This window comes from Leptosomus discolor, chromosome 1 (assembly GCF_034619465.1).
Source record: "Leptosomus discolor isolate bLepDis1 chromosome 1, bLepDis1.hap2, whole genome shotgun sequence".
Classification (NCBI taxonomy): Eukaryota; Metazoa; Chordata; class Aves; order Leptosomiformes; family Leptosomidae; genus Leptosomus; species Leptosomus discolor.
The window spans coordinates 79,820,905-79,828,785 of NC_141391.1; positions in this window are offsets into that span (position 1 = coordinate 79,820,905).

Sequence of the window (7,881 nt, forward strand, 5' to 3'; positions counted from 1 at the left end):
GGGTTTTCTTCTGCCTGCAGGCATAACCTCTTTCTTATTTGGATTTAGTTTCAATTAACTCCTCGTCAGCTATGTGCTGAGCTCAGCCAGGTGCCAGACCAGTCAGCAGCCTTAATAAGTTGTGACAAATAAACAGATTTGAATATAATCTGGATAATGTACCAAAGCCCATCATAACCTAGCTTTTCTTCCATGTTTGGTTGCTAACTATGGGTATGCTGATTCAGCATTTCTCTGCGTTTTCACATGGGTATTTATGCTCCCACAGTGTCTGCAAAAAGGTACCTTCTCTAATCTGATCATATTTTGCATTCTTTTTTTTCAGTGGCAGTGAATGGATCTCTAGACATTTGGTTTATGTGTCTATGGTAAACATTGTTTTACTTCTTATCTTTCTTTAGGTTTGCTAAGTAACATCTAAATCAGTATATCCCCAAGATAAGTAAATCACTTATTACCTGTACAGTCAGCAACTATATCTGTATTTATCATTGTAAAAGGGTTTGACCCAGGTGATTAATTTAAATGCAGCCATAAAAAACTGTTTATCCAGAACAAGTACCTCTAAGAATGTATTCGAAAACTGACTGGAGCTGACCTGACAAAAGGAATATCTTTAAATGTTACCTCTAGCCATGATCTAATATTAAAATGCATTTTATGTACTATCTCTTGAAAGCCAGCTTCCGTTTTACTTTCATAGGGTTGTTTGATATGTCAGAAACTGTGATAAAAGTCACTACCTAGGTCAAAGCTGTCTGTGAAAAAAAAAAAAAATCACCATCTCGTTCAAGAAGAGCATGATGATGAGACCAACTTTCTAAAAACAAGCCCAAAACTGTAATCAGAAGGGTGCCTTGATGATCCGGACTTGGTAATCTGACTGCTCAATGCAGTGAGAACCTAGGCAGGTATTCATAGTATAGGTAAGAGATCTATCTCAGAAATTAATTCCAAAGTCCTATAAGCACCTATCACGTTCCTACAGGCAATGTCCGTTCATAAATTTTGTGTGAATCTGCAAGATATCTGGAAGAAATCATTACAGAATTCCTCAGTATATGTAGTCTTGTTTTTCTTTCACTGGCTGACACCTGGGAAATTCCTAAGGATCCTAAGTGGTATCCAATTTCTGTTTATGTATAAAGTAGGATGAGGGGAAGTTATTGAGCCAGTTGCAGGGGCCTATCATACAGAAGATAGTCTTTCTCAGGAAAATCAGAATGGAAGACGGGAATGACATCTTTCCATCCAACATCACCTTATTTTAGTATGTAGTCTAAGATACTGATTCCCTCAAAACAATAAGTTCTTTTCACTCTATTCATTGTACAACTTAATATCGACCTAGTATTGTAATCATGTTAAGAATTTCCAAGTGTGTTTGTTACTGCTGGAAAGGGTTTCTTCTCCCTTTTAGGTATTGCAGAAGAATGCAAAAGAGTATAGGCTGAGTTTTTTACTGGCTTTCGCCTTACACAGCAGTGAGGATATTGCATGATGAAATGTGGTCTAAGAAAAACCTAAAGCAAGCACTGAATGTTATGGCTTGTATTTGACAGTTCATGCAGACCAGGTAACACCTCAGATGCCTGCAGAAGGTGCCTTGAGGACGATCCCCACTGATATCGTATTAAAAGGTAATTTTCTAAGCAACGTGTAGCAATTCAACACACTTCTATAATAAGGGGAAGCAAACAAGCAATAAAACTTCAAGTTGTATCTTTTTCTTTCTTTTTATTTCGGGTTATTTTTATTATAGTTAAAGTGGCAGCGCAGAATTTAGCTACTGCAGGACTGTGGGTATAATTTCTTTTCTAGGTCTGGTAGTGCTCAGTATTTTCGTTAATAGCTAGGATAGTGGAATAAAGTGATTAGAAAATGTTAACATGACATTGGTCAGGAAGGGAACGCAAGCCCTTTGGAAGACAGCCTTAGAGTTCAAGGAGGCTGCAGTGCGCCATGATCATCAGCTGTAAAGTCCTGATACTAATGATAATACCAGACAGTACTTACTAGGTAGACAAGCAAAGCACTAAGAGGTAGCTAATGAGCACCAGTGGCAATGGAAAGGCCTAGGCTGGTTATTATACATTGATGTCACAATGGCATTTAGGAAAAATTTAGAACTAAAATGAAACCATCAAAATCACTAAAAGACTTAGAAAATTTAAATGTGAAGACAGGTTAAAGGAATTTGATTAGAAAAGACTATGACTGAATTTTTCAGTATAAAAGGTTGCTATTAATGAGCTTGATCAATTGTTCTTTACGTCCCCTGAGTGCAGTACATTAAGTATTCAGCTTCATTTACAGCAAAGAAAATTTTGAACAGATCAGGAAAACACGTTTCTAACTATAAGAATAGTTAAAAGTCAGAACAGGCTGTTTAACAGGCTGCAGAAACAATATAATTTCAAGTTTTAAAAGAAGTCATGCAAGTTTATGTCAGAGACAGCCTGGCTGTACTTGAATCGTCTTGAAACAAGGAGACAAATGATCTTTTAAGGTGAGGGTTGGGGTTTTTTCAATTTCTATGCTTTTCCTGTTTAGGAAGGTTTGTACTTAAACATAAAATTTACTTTTCTGCTTAATGTTGTTTTTCTCACAAGTCCATGATGATTTTTCAGGTTCAAAACATCACATCTGGTTTATCAAGCAATCTGGAAGCTATAGAAAATCCCTCCTATCTTGTTCAGCTATCCTTGATGCAGCAGTAATAATGAAGCCACTATCATAAACCGGGTTTCTGTTAGATCAGTTACTGGTAATTACTAATACATAGAAAGATTCTAAATACAAACATTAAAATAAACGACACAGATTATAAAGATAAGTTGTAGAAATGGAGGCAAAAATCACTAATTACTAGTACATTGGAAGCATTAAAGTGAATCTTAATGTAAAGATAATGTAAGATTGACTGAAAAAGTTTCAGACAACTATTTAAAAACCTATGAAAACTACAGAATAAAAGATGTCAGCCTTTGAAACATTACTCGAGGAGGAATTATGTAGCCAGAACATCATGTAGCCAGAAGGGTGTGAACAAAACCTGACGGACATAGACAAGAAGGAAACAAAGAAGCTTTAGAACTGCATGCAATTCTTACTTAAACCGTGGGTCATACTGAAGCTGTCAGAGACACAGGAAGAAAATGCAGAGAAGAAACTGTGAGTCTTCCATAATGATAAGGCCAAAATAAGCCAGCTTCAGCAAGAAAAAAAGATTCCCATGAGCAGAAGGATACAGGAGAAGACAATGATTTAGAAAGATCCCCCGAGACAAACTAAAAGAGCAGAGCTCTGTGGTCACAGAAAAAGAGCATGTCATATCCACCTGTAAATCTTGGAAATAGTTTATTAATGCATTGCTTAGACTGAATTGAATAGGAATTGAGCAATAACAGTTCCCTATATCATCTTAGTCATATAATAAGAGAACTGAGCTGGTCTTGCTAGCTCAGAAGAAGAGTTATTTTGTCCAAGAAAATGTTGATGCTACCTCTTTTTAAGTTTCTATAAATCAAATAGAAAAAAAAAAAAAGCTACTTTCTAATACGTAGGAAATATTTTCTATTTAGATCGTAATGTTATTTTATCCAGATTCCAATATATTTGTGATACAAGGGCAATGAAAAAGTTTGCAGTCTACTGCTCTGATATATATAAGGCTGATTTATTTCAGAAGACCTATACTACAACTCATGTTAGTTGTATTAATTACACAAAACTACGCTGCTGAATGAGAAGGTAGGTAGAATGACTGTCAGAAAGTAAAAGCTGAAAGAAATAATCATAAATTCAGGGAAAACAATAAGAAGTTTATAAAATCTGAGTAGGAAATCGCTCTCAGAAAAATGCCACAGTAGTGAGGTTAGAAACATCCATATTTCTAGCTCAGTTCCTTCAGATAGGAATGAGTCTTCAGGAAAGGAAATTTAGTCAATGCAATGAAAGAATGTGACAATATTCGGGTGATATTGCTAAGTATGAAGCTTACAGAAGTCAGCATTACAATAGTAGCAAGGTCAAAAAATGAAAAGAAAATACATATTATCTCAAACATGAGCAGATCAGTAGAATATCACAAATGTAGAGAAGAATGTAAGTGTCTTCCATGAATATATGAACTATGATATTTTCCCCAGACTATTCAAATCAGAGAAAATAACTGAAACTATTCAGATATACTTTGTATAAACTGGAGTCAGAGTCAATTCTTCTTTCTCCTGTTACAAAAGACTACTAAAACCTCCCGTGGAATGTTGTATCCAATTTTCATTTTCTTGTATTAAAAATAATGGAGATATTCTGCAGTTAAATCATCACAGTTGATCTGGATATTCTAAGAGCTTATTCATGCTGAGTGTTCAGAGGATCTGTAGAGTGGAATTCTGTGAGACTGAGAAATTACCTAAATGTTCTATAGGGTAAAAAATAATGTTTTTTCATTATGTCGGGAACAGAAAACTCTGTATTTGGTAAGTCAGTATGTCAATAAATTTGGCAGAACACTTACATCATGTGGAACACTGCTGAGAAGACCAGCAATCAGAGAAGTTAGTGAAGCAATACTGAAAATAGACATGCAGAAATATTTTGAGTTCAAGAGAACTCTGAACCGAGACAATATAGGTATTATTATTGCTATGATAATTTATGAGTATTCTAAATGTTTTACCCTATCACATTGGCAAGTATAACTATAAGGAAGTAGATGGTCCTGTACAAAAATCCACTTCTGAATAAATAATTCTTTTAAATCACAGTATTGGAACACGGAATAAGAATTTTCTTAGTCTGTTTTGATATATTTTCAAAGGTGCATACTGCTGATCACCACTGTTGCTCCTCTCACAAGCTATTTTAGTATAAAGTGGAAATGCGTAATAGCGAATCAGTCCCGTTGTTGGGTTTTTTTTTTTTTTTTATATAAGTATATCCTGTGAATATGAGTTGTAATCTTTCCATATTCTCAGTCTTTTAATTTTATGATTTAACGTCACTGAAATTCTATATGTAAATGAAAGGTTTTAGCTACAGGCAAGAAGGTGAAGCCAGCCAAACATGGACTTAATGCTTGAGGGAAAGAACCGGAAACATTGCACTTCATCTTTCTATAGGGCCTTACATGTTTAAAGTGCTGTATAAGCATTCATTAGCCAAAAATGTCCCCTTTCATCCCCTCGTGCTAATTACTGAGAGAAGCAGCAAAATGCTAGTAGCGGTAATGTGCACATAAACTGCACAGTATAGTACTCTACCATGTATTAATTAGCATGAGAGCAGGAGAGAAAACTTTTATTGGAAATATTCCAGGAATGCAAAAGCAGCAGGAAGGGAAAATACTGTTCAAAAACACTTGAATGTAACAAGATATAAAAGCCAAATAAAATAAGCAAATCTGAAGAAAATAGCTGGCTGCAATATTTTGGGGCTTTTCTAGTTGTCATAGTGAAAGGGAAAGTGTTTTTTAAATGATGAATCTCCGTTCATTCTCATTCAACTTGTTGCCTGTATTCACAGAAAAGAATAACTGTCTGTTGACTGAACCTCAATTAAATATTATTAGTAACTCATCTTCCATTATAACCCTGTTTGTTCCCCATAGTAAGCTTGTAAATAGCACTGTGTCTTTCCTAGCTGCTGTGCAGGGTGAAGTACACTCAAACATTTCTTGGAATTTCTCTCTTCCCCTAGGCAGTCTCTTAACTGGAATTTAAATGTGATTTTCCACTGGTTTGTTTTGTTTTAGACGTCTGTGGCAACATTTCTTTTTTTTTTTTTAATCAATTTTCTCACTAATTTTCTTTTTCAACGAGAAATGCAAAACTTCATAATGCTTTTAAGAATAACATCTGTTCATTTCCATGGAGAAAATCTTATTTTATCTTTTATTTTCTCATTCCACTAGTAACTAACAAGGGAAGAAAATCGAGCTATCTTCTGGCAGAAGGGAGGGAAATAAGAATTATTTTTCCCTATATGTATATAAAGCTAAAGTTACATAGTTGTTTTAAATTCTACCAGAGAAGCCATATTCAAATACTTTGAAACAAACAAAAAAAACCCCGAGAAATTACGACTTTTCAAAGATTAACAGTCAAAATACTATCAAATATTTTGTTTCAAAACAAGCATTTTCATTAAATATAAGTATCAATTCCTGTACGTCAGTCTTACACCCTTCAAAGCCACATGTGGAAGATGCAGTTAAATTTTTCAATAACATGAATGCTTAGTCCAGTAGGAGGTGGCTTTTCTCCCACCACCTTCTTTGAGGTTTGAAATTTTCATCGTATGAGATACTACTTAAAAATGTAATTCACATCTGGCTTCTGAAGTTTTTAGGCACATGAGGGAAGACAGAATATCCTAGCAAAAGTCAGAATTGATTAAGAATGCAGCCATGTGGAAAATCTTATTACCACGTGTGATTTAAAAACATAGTTGAGGACTCAACAAAATGGAGTAATAATTTGATGTTTATTCATCTACAGATGCAAGGGTATGCCTGAACATTGCAAACTGATTCAATGGACCAATAGACTGTAGTTATGTACTTTTCTTCTTACTGATTTGTCAGATGGCTTCTTCCCTGACAAACAAATTCTTTTTTCTTTTTTCTTTTTTTTAACAGAATCCATTTCAGCCTCCTTCATGTCTTTTTGTTAGCAAAGGGGTTAACAGTTGCTCTGATATGTTTTTTTCTATAAGTGTTTCATAATCTGTCTTCTATGGACTGTCCTAACATCACAAATACATGGCATGTTTTGGGCAACCAAAGAGGCAACAAGCACAGTCAGTTCTCTGTAGAGCCCCAGTACGTATCTACAATATTACATAAATAGCTGATAAAAAGGAGATATTACTAATAAATGGTGTTGACCAAAATCTCTATGCATTTCAATTAACTGAATTTAAAATGAAGACTCTGCAGTGAGTCTCCAGGGTATGGAGATACCTACAGTAATTTTCTAGGATTTTTTTTTCCCTGCTAATTACCTGTCTTTCCCAAGAGAATTAAAAATTCATCTCCATTGTAGTAAAACATCAGATTGCATAGCAGAACAATATGATGAAATTAGAATTTAATACTCAGGCTCTAAATTTAATTCATCACACAAAGCTTACACATTTTGCCTTCACTAATTTAAAAAAAAAAAATTTCCAGCAGGGATACTTTTAGACTTGCAGGTAGCAAGTGTTGTGTTATAGTTCAACGCAAAAGAAAAATTTCAGTAACAACAACAACGTCACTTTGAAAGTAATTTTTTTCTGGATAAGTAATTGAAATTCTGAATAATTTGGGAATATTTTATTCTGAGAGATTAAAAACTAATCATAACCTCAGGTTTGTAATTCTCAGGTTTCTGCCTACAGAACATACTCTATATTGCACTGAGCTCTCCTACTAGTGTAGCAGAGTCATATTTTGCGTGCAAGTGAAATTATTTATTTACAACATTTCATTCACTGTCAACAGTGAACTTTAGAGCTTGGAAGACAGCAAAAGAAACAAATAAGTGGAAATATTTAGAGGACATAATCTTCGTTTACATCTTATATCCCATACTGGCTTATATCTTATTGATGCTGCTAGTATGACAAAGCCCCAAATTATTTTCTTATCTGAAAGCGGACACTAAAAAGTGTCAGCCATAAATCAGGTGAAACATTGTTCATATGTTCAAATAAAAGAGCTATACAACGTAACTCTGTCATGGAGGTGTTGGTTTGAGGGTGGGTTTTTTTCCTCTTTTGGTACTTCAAGAACACTATTTCAAAGCAGTGAAATAATAAAATATTTTATTCTCTGGCATCTTTAGAGAGGCTTATTTAAAAATATATCACACTATGAGATTATGGATACTGTTT